Genomic DNA, 21,039 nt, shown 5'->3' with positions numbered 1-21,039 from the left:
GATAAACATATCTAAACTATATTGTAGTCTTTGTTATATGTTTTGAATCCTCTCTTATGTTCTGCTATATACATATACATACAATATGTATATTTTTTCTTTCTTACTTCTTATTTAAGTTTCAATATTTAAGTTTATGATATTTTTTGTTTCTTTTCTCTTTTCTCTATTTGTGTTCTGGTAAAATAAATTAAAAAACAAAAGAATAAAAAAAGAAGTTCTGGGCAACAAAGTGTACCCAGAAAATCAACAAATCATCTATACAATAATAAAAAAAATTCAGGGGGCAATAATAGAAAAGTAATTTCTACATAACAAAAATGTCAGAAACACAAATTATTTAAAAGGAAAGAAAGGTAAAAGGGAAGAAAAAATAAAAAATTGAATAGATAAAAAAGCAACAAATAATTAGACCTCATCATGAAAAATATTTGATATACCTCAAAACCCAAATTCTCTGGGAAAGAATTGCAATAGGAAAAAGAAATCTCAAAATACTAGAGAGCAGCTTAGTAGAAATTAAGTTAAGTTTAAAATAAACCCATCATGAATATCAAAGCTTTTATAGGTAAATGTATACATATTATATTATGGTACATTAGACTATATTTTACAAAGTTTACAGGACAATATGATAATATAGCTTTTTATGCCTAAGGGCTAATGTAAAAAAATTCCTAGTGAAGCAGTGGATAATGGCAATTATCAATTGAATTGACAATTTAATTATGTAACCTGAAAAGTTTTTGCATGAACAAAATTAATATAGCTAGGAGAAGGAAAGCAGTTGAGATTTTTCCCCCAAATATCAATGATAAAGACCTGAATTTTATGTTTTATACACAGATAACTGAAATACATGAATCCAGAACCATTCTATGGTTGAGGAATGACCAGAGTATATAAAAAAACAGTTCTCAAATAAAAAAAAAAATTGCAAATTATTTACAAAAAAAGAAAGTGATCCTAATAGCTATTAATAAGAGCCAAACAAATATAAACACCTCTGAGATTTCAGCTGCTACCCCAGAAAATTAGAAAACATGACACATTATATGAATATTGAATGTTGAATGTTTGTGGAATGATAGAGCCTCTAATGTAGTGTTGATGGAAATTTGAATCAGTACAAATATTCTGGAAAGCAATTAGGAATTATATGAACAAATATATGCACAAATATATTTATAGCAGCAATAGATTTAATAGTCACATAGTCTCAAGGTCTCTCTTAAGGACTTTGGAATTGATTGCATGACATGGGAGACACTGGCACAGGACAACCCAGCATGGCATCCCCTCATCAGAGAAGGTGCTGTGCTCTACGAGCAAAGAGAATTAAAGTATTTCAAAAGAAACATGAGATGCACAAATTTAGAGAATCCACCCTAAATGTTCATATGGACTATTTGTGCTTGACCTGTGGTAGAGCATTCTGAGCTCATATTGGTCTGATATGCCAGTCATAACTTGACTGTAACATAGTGATGTGATTTTGGTCCTCTTCCAGAATGAAGGACAACAATAAAATCTACATCTATATCTATGTCTATGTCTATGTCTATGTCTATGTCCATATGTCACATACATAAACATATACAGACATATGTATATCTATATGCATACATATACACATACACACATATATGCATATTATATGTATGTATATGTACATATATATGTGCATAGATGTTTATGTATATGTCTGTGTTTGTGTGTCTGTGTCAGTGTCTCTGTGTATGTGTTTGTATATGTGCATCCTCATGGATTGTGTTAAACAAATTTGTTTACATGAATGTAATGAGACATAAACATGCTATAAGATTTTACAATAAGCACAAATTAAAAGAAGCATGAAAAACTTATATGAACTGATGCAAAGTGAAGAAAGAACTTGGAAAATATGAAGTGACTTTAGCTATATAAATGGGAAGAGTAGTAACAGCCAAAACATATTAGAAATTGATTGTTATTGAATTATAATGACTAAGGTTGGCTCCAAAAAAGAGCTATGAGAAGATGACTCTTTAACTTTTTTAGAAAGATACAGTGCTAACGATGGGAAATATCATAAAATGTTGCCCTTTTTAATACATTGGTTACTTGTTATGAACATTTTTTCATACTGTTGGAAGTATTATTTATTTTAAGACATGCCTTTCTATTAATAGATGAAAAAGGGTAAAATGGGACATTATATAAGAGAAAAAACAAATAGTATCCACAGATTTATAGAAAAGGTAAAAGGTGAAGGTAATATTTTGTCTAATTGAAATTTACAGTTAAGTAGTAATATTTTGTTATTATTGTTGCTAAGTGTGAAAAATAGTAGTGTGTGGACTTTTAAAAAAATTACTCAACGATAGAAAAAATATAGCTCTAACAAGATTTCTAAAAGGGGGGTGGGCCATCTCTTTTTAATACATATTTTATACCTCCTTTTATATGATTAGTTTCGTTTGTTATCCAATGCATGTTTCTTATGAATTTTGAAATATCGTTCTGAGAAGAGATCCATATGCTTCACCAGAATGTCAGAGGCATTGAGGGCACAATAAATGTTAAGAACCCCTGCAATAATTAAACTACACACATGCACCAGATTATTATTGAAACAACAAAGTGGGGACAATTAAAGAACATATTTTAACAAATAATCCTGTCCCATTTTTTAAATAAAGTACTAAAGAGTGACATTTCAAAAAAAAATAAATAAACAAGGCTTCCACTTCTTTTTAGTTATACCCTCAGAGACAGAAATTATTAAAAAAAATTTCTTAGCTGAATATCTTAGAAGGCTGGAAGTTAACAATTCCTTCAACATTTTTTTTAAATTAAATATATTAAAAAGAGAAAGACAAGCCACATCATGTGCTATTCTCTGAGGCATCTGAGAAAAGAGGAGAGAACCTGGAATGTGAAAGGAAGTGATAAAGAACATACTTAAAAACCTTTGACTAAAGGAGATAATGTATTACCTGTGGCCATATTTCTTTATTCATTAACAAATTGCAGAAAGCTTATTTTCATGTACATATATTGTGGGAACTCTACAAATCATGATTTGCCTTAGCAGAAATGACACGAAGAAAACATATAGCAAAAGGCAAACAAACACAAGGAAAAAATCAAGTCTCACTTAAAATGCCAAGACTTTGAAATACCGCCTGCTATACTGTTCTACAGTAGTTAGTTGGTATTGTCCTGCTGTGAGAGAAATAGAATACTTTTTTTCCAGGTCAGAGGTAGGTAAATTACACACTTTGATTCTCCCCAACTCAATAGTTGTCAACTAGCCTGTTGCTTATCATTTGAGATAATTAATCTTGATGCTCACCATAGCACAAGTCAATACTCACTTAAGTGAAGAAAATCACTGTGTTTTCTTTCATTGTAAATGGGAATTGGCCAGATTTGGTGAGGCCTAATCAACTAATTCATTTCCTGTTGTGAAGCTCATTCAGACTTCCCTTGATTGGGTGAAAATGAAGTCTATTAGGAAGTCAACAAAAAGGTAAGGTGGCCTGATTCACTTTTTAAATTATTTTTAATCTTAGTCTAGATTTACTAGACTGAACATACTAAAATCTCGATTTTTATCATGACCTTTGTTGCTGTGATTCGATAAGTCATTTTTGTTGTCGTTATTACTAAACTCATAAGAGTTGGTTATTAGAAAATCGAACTTAGACAGACATTCACGTGGACAATGATCCAAGCCCAGACTAGAACAATAAGAAAAAGTGGATAGGGTTACTAAAAGAAAAACAAACAACAAAACAAAACCATGCAGTACTTTAAATGATCCTTCGAATTAAAATGTGTTTCTGAAACAGACCTGTCTTTCCTATATCTTTCAATTAACAAGGAAAACATTTTTTTTTTCCCTTCCAGGGAGAAATGGGTGAGGGGGGGTGTTAATCCTTGTTAATGGAGGTAGGGAAGCAGAAGGCAGGTGGGAAGCAAGCAAGGAAGGAAGGAAGGAAGGAAGACAAAATGCTTATAAGAAATATGCATATTTAAGCAAACATTAGTCATGTGCAAAAAATGTTTCTATACTCTGAGATGATTACTACTCTATCAGAAAGTGCATGACAGTCTTAAACATCAGTCTACTGGAATTATTTCTAATTATTGCATTGATAACATTTCATTAGTTTTTACAAGATGTTACTTCACTTTATACCACTATTATTATATATATATATTGTTTACCTGCTTCTTCTTACTTCATTCTGCAGCATTCCATAAAATTCTTCACAGAATTCTTCCTTTCATTCTTTCTTAGTACACCCAAGTGCTGCATTAAATTCATATTCTACAATTTGTTTAGTCATTCTCCTTTTGATGGACAATCTATTATTTTTCAATTCTTTGCCAACACAAAAAGAGCTGCTATAAATATTTTTAATATGTGGGTTTTTTCCTTCTTTTTTGATCTCTTTAAAGAAAAGATCTATTAATGATATCACTGAATCAAATAATATGCATAGTTTTGTAATGTGTGTGGGGGGGGGGTAGTTCTACACTGAGACCCATTTTTCTCACAAAAATATTCTTCAGTGATTCTGTATGACTCAAATTCACCAAGTACCACAATCTTTGAAGCACTATATTTGGCACTTGCACAAAAAGCAATGGAGAGTTAAATGTCAGGTATTCAGGAGCAACAAAAATCACCGTCCATGAATTCTGAAGGAATAGCTGAATAAAGGAGATTATCAGAAAAATGTATGATTAGTAAATACGATGGCCAAGGATCATAGTAAGTCATAACTAAATGATAGCTTGTATATCTCGTTGTTATCCATACCATGTCAAGTCACATAGAAGAAGGTGCCAAATATGTTGGGTAGACTTGTTTAGGATTTATGGGAGAACTTGGACAACAGTGATACAGAATGGGAGGGCACGAGTTATTGGTGATTTAGATTATTAGAAAAAGTACCTATATCTATTAGATCAGGAAAAAAAGAAACAATAGTAGCTCAATCTATCAATAAGCATTTATTAAACACTTAATAAGCCCAAACACTGATGTAAAGTGAGACAAAAACACAGTACCTGCTCTTAAGGAGCTAAATTCTAATGGGGGTGATAATATGCAAATCCATCTATAGATAAGTTGTATAATGGACACATGGAAAACAATATCATAGGGAAACATTAACATCAGTGGTGAAGGGAAAGGCATGGTGAAGAAGATGGGATATAAGCTGAATCTTGAAAGGATACCACAAAGTTAAGAGGCAGAAGTGAGGGCAGAGAACATTCCAAACCTGCGGGTCAGCCAGCACAAAGGAAGAGTAGGGAGAAATATTATGTTGTGTGAAGAGTTATTCTGCCAAGAAATTTCCATGAATAGTTGGTCCACAGGATCACAAAGAATTGGACATGACTGATTGAACAACAGAAGAACAGAAAATGGGCCAGTGTTGCAGGATTATAGATTACGGAGAGGTGAGTAAAGGATAAAAAGCTTAATAATATAGGAAGGAACCAGATTGTGAAGGGCTTCAAATGACAAACAGAAGACTTTATATTTGATCCTGGAAGTAATACTCATTGGAAAGTCACCAGAACATATTTGGTAGGGAGAGGGCAGATCTGCATTTGAAAAGGCCATTTTGCAAGCTCATTGAATTATGATGTGGAATTGTGGTGGAGTCTGAAGCAGGGTAAGCAATTGGAAGTCTATTATAATCATCTAGACAGGAACAAAGAGGGCTAATAATGAGGTAGCAGCTGTGGGTGTCAAGAGCAGACATACAAAAGATAGTGTGATGGTTTAAATGTTAAGATATGATAACAGATTTGATGTGTGAGGTGAGAGCAATGAGTTAAGGATGATTACCAGATTGTGAGATGAGGTGACCTCAAGGATGATAGGAATTCTTTTGAAAATATGTTGATCTTGAGATGCTTACATGACATCCAGTTAGAGATGTATAAAAGGCAGCTTACATGAAAGCATATATAAAATAATTTAGTACATTCATAGCTTTAAGCTCAGGAGAACAAGTGTTACATGTTCTGTTGTTCTATTGAAGAGGCAAGTCTGACTTTTCATGAACCCATGGAAAAACTGCCTATGAGGTTTTCTCGGCAAAGACGTTGGAGTGGTTTTCCATTTCCTTCTCCAGTAGATCCTGTTGTCAGGCAATCAGAGATAAAGTGATTTTCCCAGGATCACACAGCTAGGAACGATCTGAAGCTTGATTTGAACTTAGCGTAGCAACAATCTGCTAGCAGCTGCTGTGGCTGTGTGTAAGATGAATAACACCAGCATATAGAAGGGCTGTTAACACAGGTTAAAAAAAGCAACTTTAAGGGGTTAAAAATCTCAGTTTGATCAAACATACATGTATCATTCACTTACTTCAGGGGAAAAAGATCAGCCCCCTGAACTTCAAAGCAAATACATACAGAAATTGCAAACATAAACAGACAGACCTTGTCTGATTCAAATCACAATACATGGTTACCAGAGAAGAACCAATGAATCTGGATTACAAAGCCAGAGGGCAGTTACAGCTTGCCCAGAATCTCAACACTCCTTCCATGAGTGTGCCCCAAAAGTCAAACAGGAAGCTCCCCTCAATCATATCCTGTTCAAGACCCTGAGAGCTCTGACCTCACACAGGCTGGGTGTGTGAAAGTTCCCCATCCCTAGCATCACATCATATACAATTCAATGACTCTTGATTGTCTTAATGCTGAGAAACCCTCCCAGACAAAATCCCACTTTATCTGCTCCATTCAAACAAAGGCCAGAATCATTAAAAGCACTTAAGAGAAGAACAGCAAAAAGTCTGACCTTAATGACTATTACACTTAAGTCTTCATGACTCCCGGGCCAGTATCCACTGAGCCATGGGCTGCCTCACCAGATATATAGATATGTGAATCAAATATCTAGAGATGATAACTGAATCCATGGGAGTCAATGAGATAATGAAGCAAGGTACCATAAAGAGAGAAGGAAGGAGAACCTGGACAATGATTTAAAGGACACTTACCTTTACTGGGTATGAGAAACGTGGTTTTGGTGATCACTGGACTTCCTAGGCAGGGCCAAAGTCCTGAAGAAGAACCCTGTGATAATCCCTAGGGAAGGCTGTACAGACCACAGGACTCCCAGAGGAAGACCAAGTGGTAGCCATCCCTTAATCTGTGGGGATCACAGGGCCTCCTAGGGGTCAGACCCTAAGGAAGACCCAAGGGATGGCCCCTTAGGATGGCAGTAAGATCACAAGGCTCCCGAGACAAGGCCGGAAGTCCCATGTGATATCCCCTTAAGAAGGCTGTGCAGACCACAGGGTTCCCCAAGGGAATCCAGAGTGGTGGGGATCACAGGACACCCCAAGACAAGATCCAGGAGTAAGCCTGGAGAGCTTCCGCTGCCTGTTGCTTCCCTTCACTTGACCTTAGGAAAACCCATGTGATTTGCCCACTCACACCCAAAGAACTCAGGACCAGAGTGGGCAGAGGAAGGCATTTTATTACGCTCCCCGGGAGAGCAGGTGTAGCACTCTCGGGTAACACTCACACTGATACAGCTGCAGGAGCAGGGGTAACCATTCCCTCCACTCCTGCTAGAGTCATGGTTAGTTTACAATCTTTGTTTTTTACATAGTTTCCCTAGATTATATAGTTTATATAAATAGGGTAATAAGGATACAGAAGCAAAAGTGAAGTTAATTAGATTTTCCTTGTCTTAGTTTAGGATTAAACTATATTCTTTTATTTCCCCTACTTTCCCTCTTTAACATATGCAAATTATGCAAATCAGTAGGCCTGGATTCTTGACCAAGACCAGACCCTAGATAAGCTTGAACTGGTTCAAGTGGGTTTGGCCTCTCTAATTCCCCAGACTGCCTTCTCAAAAAGCATGCACATGTGTACAAGCCTCTGACCTCTCACCTGACCAACCTTGAGGCCTGGTCTCTGCTAAAGCTGGGATGGGGGAGGGCGGGGAAGCACACCTTTAGTTCTGTGGAAACAAAACTCCTTCTCCCATTTCTTACACTGGGTATGACCAAATCAGAGATTATTAACCTAAGATCCATCAAATTGTTTGTAAATACATAGTTAGATCTAGATATCTAGATAATGATATTTATATCTAAAGGTAGCCACAACTTTATAAGCATAGATATTTGAATAACTATTTAAATATAATTGATTTCCTTTCAAATCCTAAATATCTTATTTGATTCATTTAGAAAGATTATTCTTAGTAGTCTATAGACTTCCCCAGACTGTCAAAGGGGTCCATGAAATACAAAAACACACACAAACACACACACAGCAGTTAAGAAATACTGACCTAGTAGGAGATCCAGCAAAGGACCGTGAGAAGTCACTGTCAGATTGGTAGGAGGATAACAAGAAAAGAATAGTAACTATCAAGAAAAGAGAGGAGAAAGTGATAAGTTGTCTCCAAAGCTATACAGACTTCGAGGACAATTGGCATTAGATAAAGCAAATACATTTTGGTAAACATTGGTAAAATCGTAAATGGCAGTTTGAATTTAATTCAGTCAGAAGCCAAGTAGCAGAAGGTTCTGAAATGAGTGATAGGAGAGGGAGTGGCAGCAAGTAATATAGGATGCTTTTTCAAAGAGTTTAGTAAAGGAGTGGAGAATTAGCAGCTGATAGCTAGAGATGAAAGTTGGATGAATGAAGGTGTTTTAGAGATGAGAAGACATTGATGTGCTTGTCAGCAGCATAAAGTTAGTAGAGGCAGCTGGTTGCACAGTGGATAGACTGCATATGTAAAGACCTGAGTTCAAATCCCACCTGAGGTACTAACTGTGACCCTGGTCAAGACACTGGATTTCTATTTGCTTCAGTTTCCTCAGCTGTAGAATGGAGAAATAATAGCACTTTCTCAAATTTCTATATATCTAGCCCTACCCTTTCAGCTGACTTGAATAAACCCATTTGCAATGGCCTATTGAGAAATGTATCATCTTTCTTCTCAAGCCCCATCTTTTCCTTTAATTTCATATTATTCCCAAGGGTAACATTATCCTCCAGTCATACAGATGTACAACCTAAGTGTCAACTTCATATTTATTTCTTTCCCTGCTCACACTCTACACCCTCTATATCCAACCTGTTGTCAAATCCTATTGATTCTATATCCACAATGTCTCTTATATGTACCTACTCCCCACCCCCCCGAGATTGCCACCTCTTTGATGGAAGCTTTTGTCACCTTATGCCTGGACTATTATATCTAGATAGTTGTTATGCCTTCCTCAAGACTCTACCAACCATAGTCAATCCTTCAGTCAGCTGTCACATTCATCATCCTAAAGTGCATCTGAGCATGTCATCCATTTATTAAATAAACTCCATGGATTCTCCAATACCTCAAGGGTCATATACAATAATATGTTAAACTTTGTAAGAATTTTATAATTTGGCACCCTCCCACATTTCTAGTCTCCTTGTACTTTACTGCTCTTCTATCTATTCTATTATCCACTGTCACTAGTCTCTGTGCTATTTTGCATACACAACACACATCATCGTTAACTTGAGACATTTTCCCTTGATGTTTTCCTTGTTGAACGTTCTCTCCCTCCTAGCATCTATTAACTGGCATCACTGAAGTCCCAGATAAAATTGCACTAGCTATAAAAACAAGCTTTTATCAATTCTCCATAATGTTAATAATAATTCTTTCCCTCTGTGATTATTCATATGCATGTACATAAGTGTATATACACATATATGTATATATACGTATAATGTGTGTATGTGTGTGTATGTGTGTGTATGCACCTTTTAGATGATGCAAATTGTTTTCATTTTGTCTACCCCCATTGGACTGTGAGATCCTAGAATATATGGGTTGGATATTTTTTGTTTATTTGTTTTTGTCTCTTTGTCTCCCCAAATCTTACCATGGTTGCTTGCACAGAGTATATGCTTTATAAATGATTCTTGATTGGTTAATGAATTGATTTTTTAATTGAATCTGGAGCCAAGTTGCTTAGCTGAAGGATTTGTGAAGAGCATGCCATGGGAGACTTGAGAAGGAATTAAATGTTTGGAAAGTTGTCACAAGTAAGATGGTGATCTGATTAGGGATATACAGAAAGACTGCCTTGTTGCCTTGTTATAGTGATAGGCCACTTAACATTAAATAGCATATATTAATAGTGGACCAAATAAAGCCCCTCTTTCTTTTTTTTTTCATTTTCTCCAATTCTATTCATTTTCCAGTTTTGTAGGAACAAAGGAGGCAGATGATAGTACTAAGCTTAAGTTTTAATTTGCAAAGGTGTAATAAGAAATAGGAAAAGCAGACAAAGGATTCCAGATTGGAACACAGCATTGAGGTGAACTAGTTAAACAAACAATTGAGATAGGGATGGAAGGGAAGTGGAGCCAGGGAAAGGCTGTTGACCTAGGAAACATCTGAATAATGAAGACAGAACAAGTCATAGTGAATACAAAACCGTGGGTTAGAATAAAAAAGCAGAGGGAAAATGGAATAATAAAAAAAAATTGAATAAAGGAGTTTTTTTTAGTTGTGAAGGTGCTGTGGGGACTGAGGCTTGGGGAGGGATATAGGCAGTCCCCCTACTTGTGAGGTAGGGGCTGGGGGGTGCTGACTGAACTAGATAAGACTGCAAGGTCAGGGGATCTGGCTGGCAAGGGAAAGGGTTAGCTGGCACCTGAGGAGTCAGAGGGGAGATACCCCAGAGACTGCCATGGGGGCAAGGCTCATGGTGGTAGATACTGAAGGGCATGCAGTAGGGGTAGGCTGTGAGGCCAGAACCTGAATAGGGATCGCCTCAGGTAGAGAGGCTGAAGTGGGAGCTACTGTGGCTGGGACCTGAGCAGGAGTCACTGAAGGGGAAGGAACTGAAGCCCTGGGGGCCATAAGAAGGGGTCTTCCAAAATGTCCTGTTCACCCCCATTGCCACTTTGTGGAGCAGCTCTACCTACAAGCATCTTACTATCATTGATGAGGATGAAGTTCCAAGAGAGTTCCACGAAGGCCATCATGTAGGCAACTTCTCTCCATTTTCCTTGTCTGCAACAGTATAATTCTAACTGTAACAGAGTATTATGTTTTAAAGTCCCAAAAATGGGCCACGTTTCAGGGCCCTCTAGGTGATACTAAGGCCAAACAGTGCTTCAAAAGACCACCAGCTTTTTTCTTTTTAAGACCTTTAGAGAAACTAGATTTTTCCTAATTTTGTAAAGGACAAACTAAAGGCAAACTTTTGGGAATTAAAAATGGTTGACCCATTATAGGGGCTGGAAGTCCCTTCCTCTGTAAAGGAGAATATATGATTAAGTATCAAAAAACATACAAAATGAAACAAGATAAAAAAAAACCAACACAAAAATGTACCAGGAATTTTCCCAATTCCCTAGCACCAAGAGAATTGAAAGAATCAGGCATACACTTCCTGATGGGGCATCTGTCCTTGTCCTCCATGCTTCAGAATGTGTGCCCAGGTCCATGGTCTCCAGCATAACCACTGGACTGACAACTTGAGAGCATCAGGCTGAGTACTAGACAGCCTCCTAGCTGTCTAACCTACTGGGGCTTGAGAGTTCAGACCCGAAAAAAAACACCTCCAAGGCACTTGGACAGTGACCCCAACTGAAGGGCCAGAAGGGGATAAGGAGAGGGTGACGCTTGCATACCTTCCAGTCCTGGCTGGAGAAGAAATTGAGATTAGCTGTTGTTCCCAGTCAGGGAGCCATATGAAGAGGTCAGGGAACTATATGTTTATAGGGGTGCCCAAGACCCCAAATTACCAACACACCAGGTCCTGCTCGAATGAATTCAACTCAAGCCTTCTCTCAGACAAAGGGAAACAAAGTTTATTACAGGTGCACCATAATAGGTTATCTTAAGAAATCTCACCCTTTGTGATGCTTGTTTTCACAAGCAGGCCAGATTCCATCTTAGATAATGGAATCTGAGCACCTTCATGGAGGTAAGATGAAACTTGCATACACAAAGATTGTAGGAGTGATCTAGGGTGGTCCTGGGTTGATAGGAGGAGGGGTTTAGGGAGGGTCTTGAGGAAGAGTCTAAGGAGGAGGTTGGTGGGACTGGGATGAGGTCAGACTCCAGGAGCCACAAGAATGGGATTAAGGGTGGGAAGTAGCTGAAGGCTACCTGCAGATAACAGACCAGGTGGGGCTGGGCTAAGGGTAACAGATTTAGACATAGACACTTTGATAGCATCAAGGGGGGATGCTAGCCAGACAATGGAGGGCTAGGCTAGGTTCCCTAGCAATAATGAAAGGCTTATGGCCTCAGGAAAATACCTCATTTCATGGCAAGATTCAAGGAGAGTTCAAGGGGGCTCCCACAGTCTAAACCTCATCAATGGGAATGAAGAGATTAAGAAACTGGACAATACTATAAAAAATAAACATTTCTAAAACACTTAGTACTTCTAATCAACACAGTGGCCAGCCATGATTTCCGATGACTGATGATGAAGTGATAACCACTTCATGACAGAGAGATGATAGCCTAATATGCAGCAGATTTGTTTTGCTTGATTGTGCTTATATGATAGAACTCTGTATTTCTTTTCTTTCTTACTCTAACTCCACCATCCAGGGAACATGTGAAAGTGAGGAGAAGAAAAAAAATATAAGTTTGGAAGCTGAAAAATCTCCCACAAAATAATTTAAGTGTGTTGAAGTCTCCTAGTACAAGGGCAGAATTTAGCATAGAGACAAAGTCTATCAGCCAGGTGCTGAACTTATCAAGGAAGAAATTGGAATGCCTGGGGGTCCATAGGTAACAGTCACCAGCATCTGGATTGGGTGATAAATCTGTATAGATCTCTTGAATTATCGAAGTATCTCCTCCCATTGGAATTACTTTCTGGAGGGGGATATAGTAAAAAGGAATTAGATGTTGAATACAATTTGAACATACCCATAAAAGCAGGGCTCAGATCATATAGTCCTCCTCAATGCAGAGATAAGGGTGGGCATAATATTTCTGGCAGTCAAATAATACATTTCCAGCTACCAGCATGGGAGAAAGAAAAATTGCAATTGACCTGAATCTAGTCCCTTTGCTTTCTTCCTCAACATGGAGCAAGCACACTCATAAAGAATATAAGAAGTTATTATTTTTAAGAAGGATATTATTTATGACAAAAATGGTATTTGTGACATCATTAAAAAGTCATACACTCTCCAATCACATATTTGCAAGAAGATGAAATAATTCATCAGGTAGATTTAATAAAAAGTAACTTATAATGTGATGATTTCTTCATAAATTTTAAAATGTAATACGAGGTATCACCACTATGATGTAATTGATGAATTGAGGGAGAGTTAGTGAGTTGAGTGAATTTTCATTCTTAATGTATATTAGTAAACTATGTACATAATAACTAGCATAAACCACTTTACAAATATTATCTCACTTTATCCCAACAAGTTATTATTATCCCTATTCTACAGATGAATAAACTGAGATAGATAGAAATTAAGTGATTTGCACAGGGTGACCCAACTAGGAAAATTCACTTCACTCCCAGTCTAGTGTTCTTTCAACTGATCTATTTAGCTCCCTCTGGCTTATCTACATGCCTTCATTGCTGGAAGTGAATATATTATCCACATTTTTTTCAATATAATATCAATAACTCTTTTGTCAATGTATCAGGAATTAAATCTTTTCAAGTTTTATCTGAGCTCACTTAAATTCCTGAATTGTTCTGTTAACAACAATTAACTGTTAAATATTACTTTTTGACTCACAATTTCCTTTGAACACAACAGAGACGTGGTACGACACAGCACATAGAGATCTGACATCAGAACCAGTATTCCCTCCTCAGACACATACTTGCTCTGTGATGTTCATAAGCCACTTAATCACTCAGTGATATAGATCAGAAGTGTCAAACTCACACCTAGGCCCACAACACTGAAAGTGCTCCGGAATCAGATTAAAATGTAATTGAAAAATATTTAATAATTACATAAAATATTATAAGGAATAGATATGGCTAATATTTTATTTTCAAAGTCAAAATGCAACCCCAAAGAATCCTCATGTATTGTTTTGTGGTCCCTGTTTCCATCTGAATTTGACAAAAGTAATCTGGATGATACATTTGAGAAATAGATGCCCACTTACTATAACAAAGCTTGTTCAAATCGATGAAATGGAAGTCCTTGTTTTTAGCCCTTCCTCACAAAGCACTAAAAAAGGGAAAGCAGTGTTATTCTCATTTTATAGTTGAAGAAGTCTAGGTATAGAGAGGTTTAAATATCTACTATTAGATGACCATCCGGAATATTAGGGCTCAGGCTTCAATTAAGTCCTTCTCCTGTACATTCTAATGCTCCTTCTTGCCACATGATTTCCTCCATATATCATGGAAAGATATTTTGCAAACTTTAAAATTCTTTATGAATGTTAGTAGTAATAATAGTTTTTTTAGGTTGCTTTTCTTAATAGACTATATGGCCCAATGGATAGTACCCTAACCCGTGAGTCAGGAAGACCTTGATTCAACATTGACCCTTGATACATACTGGCTGTCTTACTCTGGGCAAATAACTTGAGCTCTCAATGTCTTTAAGCAGCTTCCTAAAACTGTAAGTCATAGAAAAATTGCAAATCTCATTTGAGAGAAAGAATTTCTTCATCAGGCTTCCTCAAAGTCAATAAAATTAACTAAAATTTTAGTGGGTTCATAAACATGGAGCTGTAAGGTATTTAACTCCATTATCCAAATTCAACTCCATTTCAGAAATTAGGACACTCAGGATTAGGGAGCGGCAGGGTAGGAGAGAGCATATCCTTTGAGGGGAGATTCAAACCCAGGGTCTTCCTGCCTTCATCCACCTCTACTTATACCAAGCCATGCCTCCCTGCATCCTCAAATGGTAACAGTATTAGGACAACAGTAAACTTTAAAAATAAATTAAATATTTTATTAGAAAATGTCTACTGAAAAAATGAAATATGCCTGACTAATATCTATCGAAATACTGGGGTGGATATTGCTCAGCTGGATGCACATGCCAGGCGTCTAACAAGGTTTAGCTATATGCTAACTGAGCTTGTGAAATGACTTGAACTGCCTAGCAACAAAAACAACACATCAGGATGTCCTTACAAGAGTGTAAAGTAATTCTCGTGAATTGAAGACTGAAGTCAAAGGTGCCTATTGAGGGAATCATGGAATTTAAGCTTCAGTTTACAGGTAGTTCAATTCCCAACATAGCCAAGAAGCATTATTATGATGCCATCCACAAAAGCTCCTCCAGCCTCCACTTTGAAAGGTTTAGTGAATAGCAAATGTGTACATCCCAAGGGCCCTCTCATTCCACTTTTGGATGGCTCTACTTGTTAGAGAGAGTCCCCCATCCCACACATGAAACTTAAATTTGTTGCTTTGCAACACCTACTCATTCTTACTGATTCTGTTCTCTTGTGTTGAACAGAAAAATTCTAATTCCTCTCTTCCATGAGATAGCTCTTCAAATTCTTAAAGCAAGCCACCATGTTTTCCCTGAGTCTTCTTTTTTCATGGCTGTTCATCCTCTTCTTCTCCCTTTCATTAAACTCAGGTCACTTCTGCCCTCCAATTTGGATAAATATGAATGGGCAGATAGAAAGCTAGATATAGAGACATCATCTAGAAACAAGATCAAACTCAAGAGAGGGAACAACAGAATGAGGGTGGAGGTAAAAAGATGAAGGGAAGATTGCAGGTGAATATTCACACATCCCAAGTCACTAAATGGATATTGAGTCAGTTATATCGTTAGACAGGGGAGCTGTGGCTTGCTTCTTGCTTTATATATATATATATATCCTAGTAGTTAATAAACTGTCTTGTAATTTGGTTTCTCTTTAGATTCATATCATTGCTCCTGTGTTTATCAAAGAATACTTTCTTATCAGTTATATTTATGCTGCTTGGTTTGGAATTCCACCAGACTGTAGTCAGAATGCACTTCTCATTAACTTAAGTAAAAGCTTCTAAATGGATTTGCCTGAGGTATTAATTTGATTTTGGAAATATAATACCCTAGAGAAAAGGTAAATTGTTGGGAAAGTCTTCTAAATTCATCAACCATTTATTAAGACTTTATTAAATTGAGAATACTGTTCTAGGAATTTGTTAGACAAAGGCAAAAGAAAAACAAAAATGTAGCCCCTTCCCTCAAGCTCCTTACACTCTCCTGTAGATTAAAATGTGAATTGGTAAATACAAGAATGTTCTTATATACTAATAAATACAAGAATATTCAGAGTTTCTTAAGATCTCATTCATTTGGCTAATTCTTTCACTGGCTGGAAAATGATTTATTAAGACAATATGGTACAGTTGAAATACTACAGTGTGTAGATGCTGAATTTCCATGTTCAAATTCAGCCTCTGACATTAATTACATATGTCACCTCAGGCAAGCCCATTAACCTCACTAGGCCTCTTTTTCTTCATCTGTAAGAGGGTCTTACTAAATATACTAGGATGATTTCATGACTCAGGTCCTGTTGATTTTGCCAAGTTTTTTTTTTCTTGTATTCATCTTTCTATAAATGTGATGAGGAAATTGAGTCCCTGATTCTCTTCTGCACCAAAATAAAGATCATTTGATAAATACTACTTCAATGTCACAGGGATAGTTCATAATTAGTGTTGGATATGAATCGAAGCTCTCACACTCAGCTGTCCTTTCACTATTCTAGACTACTATTTAATCAGAGTCTTTTACTTAAGCTAATGAGAGGTACTATCTAACTGCAGATGGGTACATTTCCTGCCCCAGGCAGCATAAGTAGAATTGATAAGAAAGCCTTCTTGATGAATGTAGAAGCAATGATGCAGATCCAAACAGAAACAAAGTTCCAAGAGGGCTTGTTGAATAGGTAACGATACAAATGGCCGAAGAAAGAAGTCACAGCTCCCATGTCTACTGATGTAGCTGACTCAAAGATATTGTATTTACTGATTGGCATTCATGATTTATCCTTCAGAAGAGTGTAAGGCCATGCTTAAAGTTTGCATTTATCTGTCACTTTAAGATTTGCAAAGCTATTTATAAATATTATCTCATTTGATCCTCACAACAACCCCGGGAATCAGGGGCTACTGTTATCTCTATTTTTTCAAATGAGGAAACTGAGGAAGACAGAGGTCAAGTGGCTTCTCCAGGTAACATCAACTGTATGATTCTGGGGCAGTCTGAATATCAGTTACCTGATATCTAAAATGGAGTTCTTAGATTTGATGGCCTTTAATTATGTTTCCATCTCTTAGTTTATGATCCTATGGTTCCCCCAATCTTACAACAGAACCCAGATCTTAGGACTATGGTTAGTAGCCATGACTGATTTAAAGCAGGGGACATATGTACTCTCTTCCAGGTGAGAAAGGTAAGGGGAATTTGGAGTCTCTGATTCCAGTTGAATATGGTTAGTTTTATCTCTGGTATCCAAACTGGAAATCTACGTACATTTTGCCCCATAGAGAAAATAGGACATAGGGTTTGTATAGCTCCAAAATTAATAATCACATGGGGAAAATGTCATAAGGGATATCATCAGAATAATAAATCTCTAGTAAAGAGGTGGCATAGTTACATGTGACTTGAGGAGAATCCTTATGGTTTATTGGATTCCACACAATATCCAAGATCTATAGGAAGGACCCCAACCCAATGGCTAACTCTACTAAGGATAATTGATGGGAGGACATAGATATGAACTATGTAAATTGATGAAGATGTAATCTGGATCACTGGAAGAAAAGCTCAAATCCACAAGATCATAAGCCATAGAATTATGCTTCAGAAACATGTAAGAAGGTAGGCAATAGAGTAGAGGTAAATTGTTAGAGTTTAGGTCAAGAAAACCTGAGTTTGAGCCCTGCTTCAGAAACTTTCTAGCTGTATAATCCAAGAGAAGTCATACAGCCTCTCTTAGCTTCAGATTCTTCATCTGTAAAATGGAATAATAATCATGGCCTATACCCCATAGGGTTAGTAGGAGAATCAAATGAGATATGTAAAGTTCTTTGCAGAACTTAAAGCACAAGATGGATGGTAGCATATAAATGATCCAATGAAGATGGACCTAATATATCTATCACCACTAACCTATGTAACCTTGGACCAGGCAATTAACTATTAACATCTATTATTAAATGAAATCATATGACATTATTAAACCAACTACATGGAGCAGTCCTGGACTTGGAGCTAGAAATACCTGAGATCAAATCCAGCATCAGATATTTACTAGCTCTGAGACATTGAATGATTGCTTGAATTTTGAATTTTCCTACTTCGGTTTCTTCATCTATAAAATGGGGTTGAAAATAACAACTACAGCTACCTCAAGGGGTTGTTGAGAAGAACACAAGAAAAGATTTTAACTACCTCGTGACCCTTAAAGATTATGTGTGTGTGTATACTATCATAATCATCTTTATCATTACTATAATTATAGTATCTTTAAAGGCATTAACGTTAATGACACAATATTAACACATCCCTGTGAAGGATGTGGTGTAATTTTTTTCTCGTTTTTGTAGATGAGAATACTGAGGTAATGCTTGATGGACAATTCTTGAATTCTAAAGATAAATCACATAACTAGTGTCTGAGATTAGATTTAAGCTCCAATCACCTATTTCACTCTACCTGCTGATTGCATCATGTTGTCTCTCCTTTCGGCAGTTGAAGCCAAATTTTCTTATCTGTTCAATGATGATATTAGACTAGTTGATTTAAATATCCCCTCCACTAGGGCTTAAACTAGGTTAATACACATTTAATTTTCTGAAACAGAAATATATTGTTTTTGGCTGGCTTGGAGACCTAATAAATAGGCATGGCATTGGCTCCTAAGAGACATATAGGGTAGTAGATAAAGTTCTAAACTTAAAGTATGGCCCTGGGGAAGTTATTTGACCTTTTAAGCCTCTCTTACTACTCTGTGATATGGAGATAATAATATCACCTATCTCAATATAAGAATCATATGAGATAATAGAGCTATTTGGTCACTTTCAAAAGCTATATGAAAATTAGGTACTTTATTACAGAAAAATGCTAAACTAGTATACAATATAAAATAATATAGAAACCAATGTCAATGAAAATAACAAAATTAAATTAAATGTGATCACTGGTCTTGGTTGCAGAAGACAGGTGGTGATAACAAGAACAGCAACAGCAGCAACACAAATCACTTTCTTCATTTTGGAAAAAATAGGATTTTTCTACAAGAATGGAATGTTGCATACATTGTCAAACATTGTCTATAATCAATGGCATTACTTTTTGTTGTTGTTTGGAGAGAGAGAGAGAGGGAGAGATAAAGAGAGAGAAAGAGAGAGAGAGAGAGAGAGAGAGAGAGAGAGAGAGAGAGAGAGAGAGAGAGAATCACAATATTAAAAAAGATGACTATCCTAAATTTTAAAATAGTTACATGCAATCTACAAACAAATGAACAAACAATTCCAAATTAAAAATTACCTTCCTGGTTTTAAGGTACAGAAAGAATTGTTAACAGAGAACTAATATAGTGATGTATTTCAATCCAAATCCCCAACCCAGGAAGGGTGAGGGGAGAGGAAGGACCTACTGACATTCAATGAATTGCGGGGGGGGGGGGGGGGGGGGGGCACAGTGGAGCCACAGGTTCTTTGCATAATCAAAATTTTGGTATTCTTGCAATTAAATTGATTCAATATTTTAAATACCTTCAAGCAACTGAAGCAATTTGCTTGTCAGGAATTGTTAAATCACAATACTTAAAATAATTGAAACAGAGTCTTTCTCTTTAAGCTAGAAAAATGAAACAAGTTAACATGAAATAGGGAAGGGTGATGGAGGAAGGAAGGATTGTAAAGTAAGAATGTCAAATTCAATTTATATTTGCTACTCCAGCCATGAGTGTTTGACTTTGACTTTAAGCTTTTTCAGCATAACTACTAATAACTGAAATGTTTTTGTTTGTTTGTTTTTAAATGACCTTTGTCTCCTATTTATCAAGACCTTGATTTTAATTGGATAACAACCTGGTTTGAATCAGTTCCAAACCTCTAGGCAAATTTGGGTATCAAATACAATTTTTGTTTTTAAGATAATGAGTAGGAAAAAAAAAGTATTCTTTGTGTCTAAAATGAGACAAGGCTGATTCCAAATACTAATGCTCTAGGTTTAAATTATTTGAGTATGTGTAGAATATATGGCAATAAGAAAGCCAGGATAATTATACTTCTTTTCAATAACTCATTCAAAAGAAAAGTTACCACTAAAGTGCCAAGATAAATAAAGGATTGCAAAGATCAACCACTTTTTACCTGGTCACACAAGGTTTCAACATGTACATGAATTAACTAGCAAGTATTAGATTCTATTAGTGAATCACTCAACACATTAGTGCTTCTTCAGTTAACTGTGGCATTTCTAGCTAGGTAGCAAGGTATAAAACTATTAAGTTATTGCTCTTAAAAAAATGTTCCCTTTCTAATTAAAAGTACTCTACAGAGAAAAGAAAGGATTTAAAAATGATTACAGAGCACTTTACACATGCTTCGATGAAAAGGAATGTAATTTAACCATATGCCCATAACTATCTATAAACACAGGTGATAGATAGGTAGATAGGAAGGAAGATAAGACTCAACATAAGGAATAGTATCATGAAGGGATACAGAATATCAAAATATGTTTGTTTTTTTTTCTATTAAAAGTCTATTTTCTCTCCTTGCTTTCCAAATTGATCAAAAAGAATATAAAACTTTGAAACAAATATGCAGTCAAATGAAACAAATTCCCACATGCTTGATGTCCATACACACAAATATGTATATATATATATATATATATATATATATATATATATATATGTGTATATATATATATATATATATATATATATATGTATATGTGTGTGTGTGTGTGTGTGTGTATGGGTGTATGGACATAAATGTCTCATTCTATATCTGAAGTCCATCTCCAGTCTGTTAGGAAGTGGCTAGAAAGCTC

This window comes from Trichosurus vulpecula, chromosome 4 (assembly GCF_011100635.1).
Source record: "Trichosurus vulpecula isolate mTriVul1 chromosome 4, mTriVul1.pri, whole genome shotgun sequence".
Lineage (NCBI taxonomy): Eukaryota > Metazoa > Chordata > Mammalia > Diprotodontia > Phalangeridae > Trichosurus > Trichosurus vulpecula.
Note: the sequence above shows the minus strand (reverse complement) of the source record.